A 13,209-nucleotide genomic window follows, 5' to 3' on the forward strand; every position below is an offset into this window, starting at 1 on the left:
TAACCATTCTATCAAAGCTGTTTTATTTCTGTATTAAGTCAAAGAATTAAAATTAATTATGTCCTATTTCAGTGCCTAAAGGCTTTAGAAATTGGAGGACATATTTAATCTCTTTCAGATACCTAAAAGGATATAGAAAACAATATCTCACCAGTTGCTTATTTTTTTTTCTTACAAAAGCCAAATATGTGGCCACTGTGTTTCTAATTGCATATCCAGCAAAAGAAAATACCTTTTAAAGAAAGCATTAGAGTAACATTAAGTAGCAGGAAATAAAATGATATCTCTATATTTACTCTGAAAACCTAAACCAGAACCATTCTCTTTTCTGTCAGAAAAAAATATAATCCATTAAGTACATTCAGATGCCTTCTTTTCCTAGTTTCTTTTAAAGGTATTTTTTCATCTCAAGCAAAACCCAACTTTATGTAAAATCAATTGTTAACATTTTGTAACATATACTCTTCTGGTTTCTGTTTTATTTTGTTTCTCCCAGTGAAGCTTTCAATATGACCTTTATCTTCTATGTTAATCATTTCCAAAATCACTATGAACATTTTTTCCCTTTTTTGTGTATCTAAAAATGTTGCTGTTTTTATTATCCAAAACCTTGCAAAATATTCCAAACAACATAGAGTAAAATAAAAAATGCATATAGACTATGCTTAAAATGCTGTCAATTAAAGAAGGACACTGAGGTGCTGGAGTGTGTCTAGAGATCAGAAGATAGAAGGTGTAGGTTGAACGTCAGGAGGAATTTCTTCACAGAAAGGGTGGTTAGACATTGGAATGGGCTGCCCAGGGTGGTGGAGCCACCATCTCTGGAGGTGTTTAAGAAAGACTGGGTAAGGCACTGAGTGCCATGGTCTAGATGGCACAATGGTGGTTGGTCAAAGGATGGACTCAATGATCTCAGAGGTCCTTTCCAACCTAACTCATTCTGTGATTGTTCTATGATTAATGCACACTTTCTGTTTGTTGTTGTCTGGCCTGGTATTTTTAAATAGCTGGAAAAATACAGTTTAGTGGAAATTCTTCACAGTAGGAGTAGGTTACCTTGTTCAATTAACTGAAATATGCACTACAGAAATCTTTATCTAGGTTGCACATTGACTATTTATAAATGTGTATTGAAAATTAAGAAACTGTAAGAGATGTCCCAGTGAGAGTAGTCAGAGAGAGATGCGGGACTCCAGATAGGTCTGTTCCAAAATGCTGTTTATTGCAGAGATGGTGTTACAGCAGTCCAGGCTGCTGGGTGATACAGAGCCCAGCCTAAAATCTGCCAGCTACAGCTTATAGGCATGCCTGAGAGACCCTTCAGTTCTGGTTACAATACATTATATCTTTTTCCATACTGAATATGCTAATTTACAACATCCAACCAGTACAAGACGCAAATCCTATAGAAACCACATACAGCCTATAAGAAGTACTACATTACTATATCATGTTACATTTTAAACCCTAAAAGCTACTTTCTAGACCCCTTTTCCCTGCTGCGTCGGCGGGGGCTCCCCAGCCTTTGGATTGGCATCCTTTTATATGCTACGGGTATTGTTCAATTAAGAGGGATTCTCCTTCAGCTGGCTAAACTATTGTTTTCTGGTTGTTCAGTAACTAACAGCTTGGCACCTTACATCTCGAAGCTCACCTTCATTTCTATTTCACTTATAGGTTTCATATTCTCAAAATCTTTTGCCAAGCAATCATATTTATAAGGTTCTCTTGTTTCATCTTTCCCAACACGAAACATCCAGATAACTTTGTAGTGCTGTTTTACAACAGGAAGGTCACTGAATTTCTACTCCTCTAGAGGTTAAGAATGGGACAGTTTTTGTTTTGACTAAAATAAATATCGTGCATCATTTAAAACCTGATTCTACAAAAGTTAATGATATATAAGACATGCCTTTCTCAGAGACACCTTAGAAAACTACTTCTGTAAATATTAAAGCAGGTTTTAAGTGAATGCTGATGAAGAGATATTAAGATCAAAGGTCAGAAGAAAAGAGAGAAGGATGGAACATGGCATAAAATCTAATTTCCAAAACTAGTTATGAAAAATTACAGACCAGGTATAGCATTCCAAACAAAATAAATGTATTGCAAGACAAAACAGAGAACATTCAAAGTCTTCCAAAAGAACTATTAAATGAAAACATATAATTATGTGTAATCAGGAGATTCAGATCATGGAAGTCTTGGCTGAAATGTCAGGACGTGTGGAAAGCAAGTGACTTTTAAACCTTACTCACTCTATCCAAAAAGGTTTGTGGAGGCCTCAGAATAATTTTGTCCCTCTTACGAGCACTGGAAGCAGAGTGTATGATGAAGGTGGCTATAGAGCTGCTCTCATGCCTCTCTACTGAGCCTGTGCCTGCAGTCTCAGACAACGAAAGTTCAGACAGAAGCTGCACGTGGTTTATGCATCTTCCTGCAGCAGTCTCAGCACACAGTGTGAGTACCTGTGGGTGGTATGGCAGGAGCTTGGAACACACAGATGGGTCTCATTCCACCTTCCCAGAAGCCCTGTATTGCACCCGTGCAGAGCTCCATCACCCAGCTTGGGGGTGTGGATCCAAGTCACAATGAAACTGGAGAAACTAGACTTCCCATGGATTACATCAAAAATCATTACAGAATGAAAAAGCACAAAGACAGGAAAACAACAAAGCAGGTGCACAACTGCTTATTTCAGCAGCTCAGAACTGCAAGGAGAGAATCTGTTTCTTTCTCGCAGAAGCTGGCAGCTTTGTGGTCATTATCCAGTTTGGCTGTAAACTTCCACATTTGCATGATTCATTATTTGCCGCCTTGCAGAACTGCCATTGTGGAAGGGATACATTTCAAACTGAGATGAAGCACACATCTAACCATATTGCAAGAGAGGAACTAGAAGCCACACAAAGACATTGCTTTAAATTTGTCAGATATGACTTAAGCATTACTTTATTCCAATAGAAAATGGAACAGACTCAACTGAGAACTACTTACAGCCTCCTTGATTTCAGAGGTAGAAGTAACCCCTAGCTATACTCCTTAATCATTTCTTGGTACTGTTATGGTCAGTCAAATCATATGTTAAAGTGTGCAAACTAATTCTTCCATACTTATATCAAATCTGTAGCCTTTATTATCTAGAAAATTCACTGTAAAGCACTCATAGCTAATTGTTTTGACATTTGTAGGAGGGCTGACTCATTCTCCCAGAAATAAAAGGTTTGGGAGACTATAAACTCCTACTCCCTTACTCTATTTGTGGAGCCAAGGGAGCGCTGATTTTCATTTACTGAGAGCTAGTAACTTTACACGAACTCTAGTCCAGAAATTCAGCATATATGCACCCCTTGCTTCCCGACCCCCAAGAACGGGAAAAATCTATGTACATCTGAAAAATTCTAGCTGAATATTTTCCAAAGTACTGTCTGAGTTTTATTTTCCCCCCCAAAAAATCTTTTTTTTTTTTTCAGCAAATCATTTCAAGACAACATTGACTTCTAATTTTCACTTTCCCTATTGAAAATAAGAAAATCTTTTTTAAAAATATGGCAAAGATCTATCTCTGGTCCTTTACCTCAAAAACCTTAGGTAATATGCCCTGATTCACAGCATAAACAATTAATGAGGTTATTTAAGTGTTCAAGTTTATAGCTCTCTGTTCTATTTTCAGTTCCTCTCCTTCACACCAACATGAAACAAGGACAGAACCTTAGACATTTCTTCAACATTTGGCCCTCCTCATACACAACTTTCTGTATTGAAGAAAAGGCAAACGAGCCACCTTTTTAAATTGTATGGTTAGGCAACCTAGATCAAGGTGAACAAGTTTAAGTCTCTATTTATGAACCTGTAGAAACTGATACTTGTTTGATCATATTTAATAGGACTCTTGTCGCTTTGTGTTATAAAATGTTGTGCATCTATAAAGTCTCAGCTAGTTTTTTCTTCTGTCTTCAGAGTCACTCTGGACAGGAACGCACCCCATCCACAATTCACGTGAGTTCAAACCCGGTCTTCCTTCTGGCAAATGGAGTTAGTACAGAGTAAGATATGATTCATGACTTGGATATCATATACTGCTTTCAAAACTGTTAAACACCCACTCAGAGTTTACCCAACCAACCAGGCTTAAGGATTTAGAAGGACATGAGCTCTTTGCTATAATTCAATGACATTGGCTCTGAGCTTGAATATTGCAGAGCATGTAGGACACAACACTAGATACCATGAAAATCAAGAAAATTAAGTGATGCAAGTTAGTAATGTAGGAAGTCAAAACACAGATTTCAGAAGAGGAAGGAATAAGCCATCTCTTCCTGACACCATCAAGTCTGTTCAAAAGCGGGATCATGCTCTATTATCTTTATAGAATCATGAGGGTGGTCCTGTAAAAAGGAATGATCCTGAACTACACTCCCAAACCAGAAAAGTGGGACTGAAATGAAATACACCAAGTTAGACAGCCTGAAAGTTTTTAAATTTTAAGCCTAATTTTAAAAATATAGAAGTAATTTTAAAAAGTTGGTTTTTGTTCTTGTTTGGTGAGATTTTACTTCTCTGTTCTTTAATTGGTGCTAGTATAAAACCTTAACACCAAAATACCTTTTATGCAGTAATTTGCAGATACATCAGTAACCTTGCAACACAGTCTTGTTGAGGTTGAGAGGTAAGGGCTGCTTGCCAAGGGATGTTTGTTTAATTAGCTGTTGTTTTTTTTTTTTTCCAGACAGCTTGGACTATTTCAAATGAGCATTTAAAGTTCTTACTCAGAGTGAACCTGATCATTAAACTGTGTCTCCCACTGTGCTCACATTTAAGCTTGTATATTACTTTACTCACATGTGTAACCCTCTTGACCTCTCTCTGGGATCAGGCATCAGAAGTGTGTTAGGGTCTGCCTATCCCCAGAATAGGGAATAAACACAAATAGTCTAGTTACGAGCCAAAAATATACTCCAGAACTTTTAATAAAGAAACCCCAACTTTTCTATTGAAAATTAATAGAATTCAGTTTTGTCAAGATTTTTTCTGGGTTAACATCAGATCTGAGAGAAGCCTGAAATCCTTCCAAGTGAGAATACTTTTTTGACAGCCCATTAATTTAGCCATGCTCTCTATGTCATTTTGGTTCCCTTTCTGATCACTTCTGAATCACTGTGAAAATGACATTTCAGAATTGTGTGTGAAGGTTTTCAGGGCCACCATACTAAAAGAAAGATTAGAAAAAGGATAAGAGTGGGAGTTGCCATCTGACGTTGCAGGGTTTACAGTCAAGGTAAATTCACTTATCAATTCCCATCCTATCATCTTTCATTAGTTAGTTCAGTGCAGGGTCTGAACACCTCACGGACTACTTGTCACAGGGACCAAAAGAGAGATAAGAAATGATGTAAAACTATTTCCCTTGACAGCAGCAACACAGATGGAGACTTCATTCTGACCATATTGTCTGCTTTACTGCCATCCCTAAAGCCATTAACTATCATAATGATGGTTCTCCAGTTATTTACTTCTTCACAATTTCGTGATGTTTTCTGCAGTATTACATCAGCGTGCTGAGACCTATGACAAGCCTTTGTGTTTGTCCTTGAAGGCAGCTGTCACAGGCAAAATGCTCAATCTAAGGTATTCACTTATCAGCGGAAGTAGAATTGCGAGTTAAAACACCAGTTCTGTATAGTAACTGATCTAACACAAAATGGGAACACTTTATGCTCATTTGCTACATATCTTGTACCATTGCTTGTATTAGGGCTGGAGGGTTTTTTCAAACCTTGTTTGCATTATAATAATGATTAAAACCATCAGATAATAGCTGCTATTACTGATTTTTTATAATCTGTTTCATTTCAAATGCCCTTGTGAAAATTCATACTTCCTAACTTAATAACAATAAAAACTACTGTTCTCAAAATTACACCTTAATAAGAAGTATATAAATATAGTCACATAGATTGATAAAATTAAGAAATATCCCTTCCATATTTTCCCCCTGCATTCTTATTCAGACAATAGAGACCTAATTGTAGACTTGCCATAAGCAGCTCCCTAATTCAAGGTCCAGTAAAGAAATGTATTTAAAAATTGGAGATTACAGCTAATTAAGAAACAAGGTGGTGAGTTGTACAGGAATAGGGCATGAGTAACACTAAGGGCATACAGTCATAGAATGTCACCTGGGAAGGCTGCTCACGAATCATTCGGTCCAACCTTTCTCAGCAAATGCATCTTCTAGACAAGACAGCCCAGTGCCCTGTCCACCTGAATCTTAAAATTGTCCAACATCACAGAAACCATCCCTTCCCATGGAAGATTGTTGTAATAGTTGATTGTTCTCATAGTGATAAGTTTTCTTCTTATCCAATTGGAATGTCTCTGGGAGTAACCTGTACCCATCATCCCTTGCCTTTTCACATGACTCATTGTAAAAAGGGAGCCTCCATTTTCTTTATGGGCACCCTTTAAGTACTTGAACATTGTTAAGACTTCCCCTAAACCTTATTTTCTCAAGGCTGTGCAAACCTGGTTCTCTCAGCCTTTCCTCATACAACTGATTTCCTTACTCTTTAACTGGGTTTGGGTGGAAGATCAGGTGAAGTAGCTAACAATTTTTGTAATCAGCCTGTTCATTTAAAGTAGACATTTGCAGGGGGAAAACAAAGAGAAAAAAAAAAAAAAAAAAAGAAAAAAAAAAAAAAAAGAGGAAAGAGCTACAAAAGGTCAGGCAGAGATTTCTGACTCTCTGGACAACAGCAAACACTGCTACCACTAGACATGCCCTCCTGCTAAGGTAGCACAAACTCAACTTTTTCTCATTTTCTCTTTTTCTCATTTCTCTATTTTACTTCAAAGACATGAACCAGATTTAGCTAACAATTGCCACATACACCTTTACCAAACTTATCTGAAAGTCACTGCACTAATTTACAATATGGGAAAGCGATGTTCAGAATAGCCAAATTAAAAAAAGCTAATGAAACCAAACCACAGTGTAACAAGGCACTCTAAATAGCTCATTTATGAGAACAACATTATTTATCTGCTCTGTGTCAAGGAGACTCCCACTCCAGCAGGTACCCTGACAGTAGGGAAGCAGAAAAAGAAAGATGGAATTATTAGAGAGATGTATTTTGTATTCCTAACACTTTTATCCCAGGTGTAGTTATGTCACTTTTTACATGTCAGGCCAAATTTAGCCCTTGGATGCCACTCTCGCAACCACTGTCATTTCCATTGGAGCTGAGGTGTTTACACACATACAGCAAATTATGAAATAGACGCAGCCTAAAGAGTTGTGAAATCCATCTCACCATTTGTCTGATTTCATTTACTTTGGAAGTAGCTTAAATTACCAGTCCCTTCAGTTAGCCCATGTGTGATCCATGGAGACTCCCTTTCTGCTGTGTTTGGCTTTCCCCAGGAGAGCAGGTATTCACACCTGTGCTATTCATAGTGCTGCTTGTCAATACAGTGCAGTAACCCAATTTCCTCGTAATTGCAATGGTAGCTTTGATGCTCAGAGCTACTGTTCTGCAGAAATTAACAGGGAGATGTTTGGTCCCTCTAATCATGGTGATGTTTATAATTTGCTACAAAGTAATTCAGCTAATAGGATCTTAACTAGAACAAGCTCTGTGGTGAATGCATGCGTGAATATGAGCATGTGTTGGACTCACAGACATTTGCAGGTGATAAATCTACTTGCCAGGTTCAGAGTCATGGAATTTAACATGATAATTTGCCAAAGTGCTGTTAGTAAAAAAAAAAAAAACAAACTGAAACATTTAAATATATCTCTCATTGAAAAGGCCTCATTCAGCTTATTCTTTTAAACCTCAAGCTGTAGAGTAATTGTATGTCTGGACAAATGTGTGTTAGGCCAGCTGTGTCCATACACATATTTATGGACATGTAATCAACACACTGAACCTCTCTAAATCCCCTGTTCAAATAACCCCTTTGGTAGGGACAATGCAGAAATTCAAAATAACTTGAAATGACTGTGTCACTCGCTAGAACTTATTTTGTGGTCCTATATCCCCTAAAAAAGAGATTTTTTTCTTTTTATACTGTTTTAAAAGTATTACAACATGTGAAATTTTATCAATAATCATATCTCATGTACTTCTCAAGAGAAGACTGTGACCCTTTATGTCTATCTTATGCACAATTCTATAATTTTTAAGTCTGACATGCACTAACATTTAAGGGCTAGAAATACTACTGAAAGAAAGACTTCCAGTGAGAAGCTGAGAGAACTTCACTTGCCCTCCAAGGACCACATATGACAATATTAATCACGTGAAAATGCAATGCATGACGTACTTCAAGTCTGCTTCATGCAAATAATAATACAAGGACTACCAAACACCATGGTAACTACATTTTTAAATACGTATTTCTTTAAGAAGAAGGTTCAGCAGATTTAAATTCTGGTGATTTACGGAGTGAAGGTGCATTTCTTACGCCCTGTGGAACATCTGTGTCAATCACAGATTTGTGATTGTCTGTCACATTCTGTGTTCCTCTGTGATCTTCTTCATATGCTTTCATCTAATTCTGGAAGAGTACAAGCCAGTCCCTTCAGAAAGCAACAAACTACAAGGACCATATGTTTCCAGTGTATATAATGTACATAAACAAACATGCTAAGTGTTGGCTGGCCCTGGCTTTGGTGCCTACATTGAATCCCAGCCAAAAGCCTACTGCCAATGAGAGGCATCATTTGCACACTTGCAGAAGTTGCCCCTTTTTACATTCTTTTCTCTTTTATTGAAGCAGAATGAACGACAAGCAGGACTGCCAGAGAACAATAGCTTGTGATTTCTTGTCACACAAAAGTCCTCCAGTGCAGAAGTCTGGCACTGACAGGAACACTGAATGTATTTGAACTCTTTTTTTCTCTGTTCTTAGAATATAAAACAAAATGGAATTTCTTCCCTGATAAGAGGAAAAGTGAGTTGTAGCACACAGGCTCTGGAAGGCTCATATGTTTTCTGTCACTAGTTTCACCTCCCAGCAGTGAAGTATGGAATAGTTTTTTATGAAGATTAGAATGTAAGTGGGCGTACACCTGTATGGCCAGCCTTGTTATTGACAGCTTTCATTTCTGCTCCAGTGGTGCATAAAAATGTGTGGCATCAAAACACTAGTCCAATTTAGTTGACAGGCAACAGCTATATGCCTTTTCAAAGTAGATGTTTAGAAAATAATCTCACCTTAAATGAAAAGCTCCTACCTGCTCAACTTCTGTTCAATTAAATGACTGCTTTAACTGCAAATTTTCCTCCAAAATTCCTATAATTCAGGATTTCTATGCATTTTTCCAGCTCTGTAAGCGTATACATCTTGGTGCTATGTGAAGGATCAAATTCCACTTCACGGCCAGAAAAAAGTCCAGACAGCAAATTCTGAGCCACGTTTCCTTTCCGTTGTTCAGACCACATCTATGATTGCTTCTACCTTTGCCTTCATGGATGTTTCCACTACTGCAGAAGCTAAACCTTTGGCAGGATGCAGTAGGCATCAGTGAGGCCTCATTATATTTTCCTCACTTGGTAGTTTTTTTGCCACTGCCTTCACCACACCAACTGCACACCTTCTGCATAAAAATCAGTATCAAGGTCCTTGACTGACTTTGGAATATTGTCAGCACTTCAGGATAGGGTGTAACTGTTGCTTGCATGTAAATACGTCTGATTTACGTCCTCTACTACATCATTTGCACATCATAATCACCAGTCTCTGTTGAAACATGCCAAGTTTGCATCATGCCAACCATGCCAACACACAAGATCTTCATAGGAACTTGTGCACTGTGTCATAGTCCAGATATCCATGAGCATTTTCCAAAATCAGGCAATCTGGCTTCAGTAACTTTCTAAAAGTGTACAGTTCAAGAATCTGTATGCATACAAGGCAATTTTCATAGTAAGAATTATGTAATAAAAAAGGGGTAAATTTCCAGTCATACTCTGACAACATTGAAAAAAAAATCCAAACATAAACAAATCAAATCTATCAACTTGTAAAATGTTTTTTGGAAGAATTCCTAGTAGTCTTACTTAGGCCTTTAAGTCATAGCAACACTTTTTTTTTTTTGCCAGTCATCTAATGATAAAATTCATTGACAGTTAAAAATTTGAAGATGTATAGGAGTTTTTTTAACTTTAGAACTTTTATGGTCCTTATTTCTCTGTTTTTTAACCGCCAATGTTAAATTAGTTAACTGTACTGATAATGCAAAATGTAGTTCAACAGCAACAACTATTTTAATTATTGCTACTTGAGAGAAGGTAACATGAGGAATGGGAGCCCACCCCTCATGGGAGACAGTCTTGAGAGACAGAGCTCTCCTTTCACCAGAGATAGTCACAAATTCCAGTTGCATCCAGGGATGGGATTTCAGTGTCACTATTTAAAATCCCATTCCAAACCATGACCACCAAAACCATTCCTACCCTTTAGCTACAACTTGTCCAAAGTACAAGAAAACTGAGCTTGATAACTTTGTTTCCTTGTGGTGGGTTGTGCACTTTTTAAAAAGTAGGGAATCCTTCAAACAATTTCAATAATGTCACTCTAAGCTCATAAGGAAAAAAAGCAGAGTTAGCATGAAATGATTCAGGCAGATATGTTCTGAAGGTGATGTCTCCTCCTGGTAGAAGATGTACCACGCACCTGTTTTGGGAATTCATTCAGGAGCACCGTTCCCATGGCAGGATGGCAGATGTCTACATGTAAACACAAAACAAGACATCTGTCCTGACCCATTCACCTCATAAAAGGTGAAAAAGAACATAATTTTATATTGTCTTATTCCACAAATGACAGAGAAAGAATGCTTGTTAATGTTTTGGAAGAAAAGATTATACAAAGAGTGATTCTGGATCCAACAGAAGAAAAAGACTGGCAAAGCTTTCCATTTTCATACAGAGCCTTGGGAGATTTGACCTTCAGTTTCCAAACGGAAGCCTAAATGGTGTTTTTATACTTTTCTTCCATTACTGTCCTTACCTCACTGAAGTAAATAGTGCCAATGAATTAAGTGGCCTCAGTGTGACACAAGGGAATTTCAAAATATGACTGCTGGAATATGTTGGTATTCACTTGTGTTTACATTTTTTTTTTTGAAGAAAGATTTGTGTCTGTGTCTAAAAAAAAAAAAAAGAGAGAGAGAGAGAGAAGGATGATTCCCAGTGGAGTTTTGAAGCGTGCCTATTAAGCTGATTTAGTAGCTAACAACTTTGAAAAAGACTGTCATTTAAATGCTCTAAAATAGTTTCTACTCTCACAGACTATCAGTATCAGGGGAATCCTTGTTATATTTCTGCCTCCAGATGTAGCCCATCCCAGCTGCTGAAAATGAGAATGATTAGATGTGAATAAACCAGTATTTAGACTTACACAAATGATACATGAAATTACTGGGCTGACCCCAATAGCACACACAAGCATGCTTATTTTATTTGTGGGGGTTTTTGTTTGTTTGGGGATTTTTATGACCTATGGGGCTTCAGATCCTCTGCAAATAAAAATGGAAAATGTTAAATGCTGCCAGGTTTCACACAGCATATGTGACCAACAAACTCTCCCTGTTGTTTGATGCCTGACTTCATGCTAACTCTGCTTGCCTTGTACACACACAGACACCACCTGCATGGCTGCACATATGCACCCACACAATCACGGACTGGGAGAGTGGACAATCCCATTTGCTTTGGGGACAGCTTTCCATCAAGTTAGCATATGGTGATAGCATGCTGAGTGACAACGACATGATTGCTTTCTGGGGCAAACTGAAGCCTGCAGCCTTGAGAACAGCAAAGTAAGAGGATTTTAGGAAGGTGATGCCACTGTCTTTGGGAAGACAGCTGCCCAATGCAAGAAGCATCTCGCAGAAGACTGGAATTGGCAGTAGCTGATCGGTCATTCCTGACTGAAGAGAATAGCACACTTCAGAACAGATGACTGAACGGGAAATAAGGAGGGGGGGAATTGAGAGGGGAGGGAAGGAAAAAAAAATCCTTGTATCTTATTTCTATTGGATATGCAAGCAAATCATATAATTGTCATAGAAGCAAATTAGCACCCTTTCCTGCCTCACATTGTTGTCTGGAGTGTTACGCTCTATCACATCTTTCTCTCCTCTTCTAAATAGCATACGCACCAGTTTCCTTTATCTCAGCTTGCTGGAGTGCTGCACAGGTGTGACTTGGAATTGCCTTAGGTCTCTCAGTTTGGGTCACTAAACCTGGGGTAATGATTGAACAGGACAAAATGTGCTAGCTTTTCTCTAAGCAGCTTTTTGGTGCTTGTCCCTCTGTGTCTGACCCTACCGGATTTTGCAGTCAGTTCCACTTACTAACCACATGACAATTTTGATTTAAAAAAGCAGAGATGTGGAAGCACCTTTCCTGTCTCACAAACTTTGCTTCTTTTATGTTCTCTTCCTATCACTTCCCTTACATTTTCTCTGCCACATTTTTCTTGTCTACTGGAACTCCTTTTCTCTTCTTCCACTTTGTGATTCTCCATGAGCCTTTCCAACCCTCAGTCCTCCTGAGGTTTTCCTCCTTCATATAGCAGTTCACTACTTAAACAAAAAAAAAGGTGAAAAGGTGTTAGTGTACATTAAATCTGTCTTCACATTCTGAGGACAAATTGCTTTCTGTTAATGCTTCCAAACTGCATTTTCCTTCTTGCTACAATGCCGTATTTCAATAGTTCTGTTTTGAAAACAATATATCAAAGTGGGCCAGTGACCCAAATCTCTCCAAAAAAAAGCATCTGTGTTGAAAAATAAGAAATAGATGCTTGAATGCAGACTGAACCAACTAATCCCACTTGGTACAACAAATGCCCATAAACATATCTTAAGTGAATTACATAAATGTCCAAGACAGATGGGACATTATATATAAGCAATTGTCTTACATATATTAGAAGACATATATGTAGAAGACATACATATATGTCTTCTACATATAATCCTATTTTAAATAGCTGCATTTTTAAAAGAATGCTAAATACATTATAATAACTAGAGGAAAGAGACAGATGGGAGGACAAGATCTAGATCTGGCCTTCAGACAGATTAAGAGTGTTGATTTCATTTCATAGAGTTAAAAATGTTAATTTATTTTGATTTCTAAAATGTTCCTTCAGTAAGTCTGGAATCATAAAAATCTGATGTCAGTTGCTTAT

Source organism: Prinia subflava, chromosome Z, assembly GCF_021018805.1.
Source record: "Prinia subflava isolate CZ2003 ecotype Zambia chromosome Z, Cam_Psub_1.2, whole genome shotgun sequence".
Classification (NCBI taxonomy): Eukaryota; Metazoa; Chordata; class Aves; order Passeriformes; family Cisticolidae; genus Prinia; species Prinia subflava.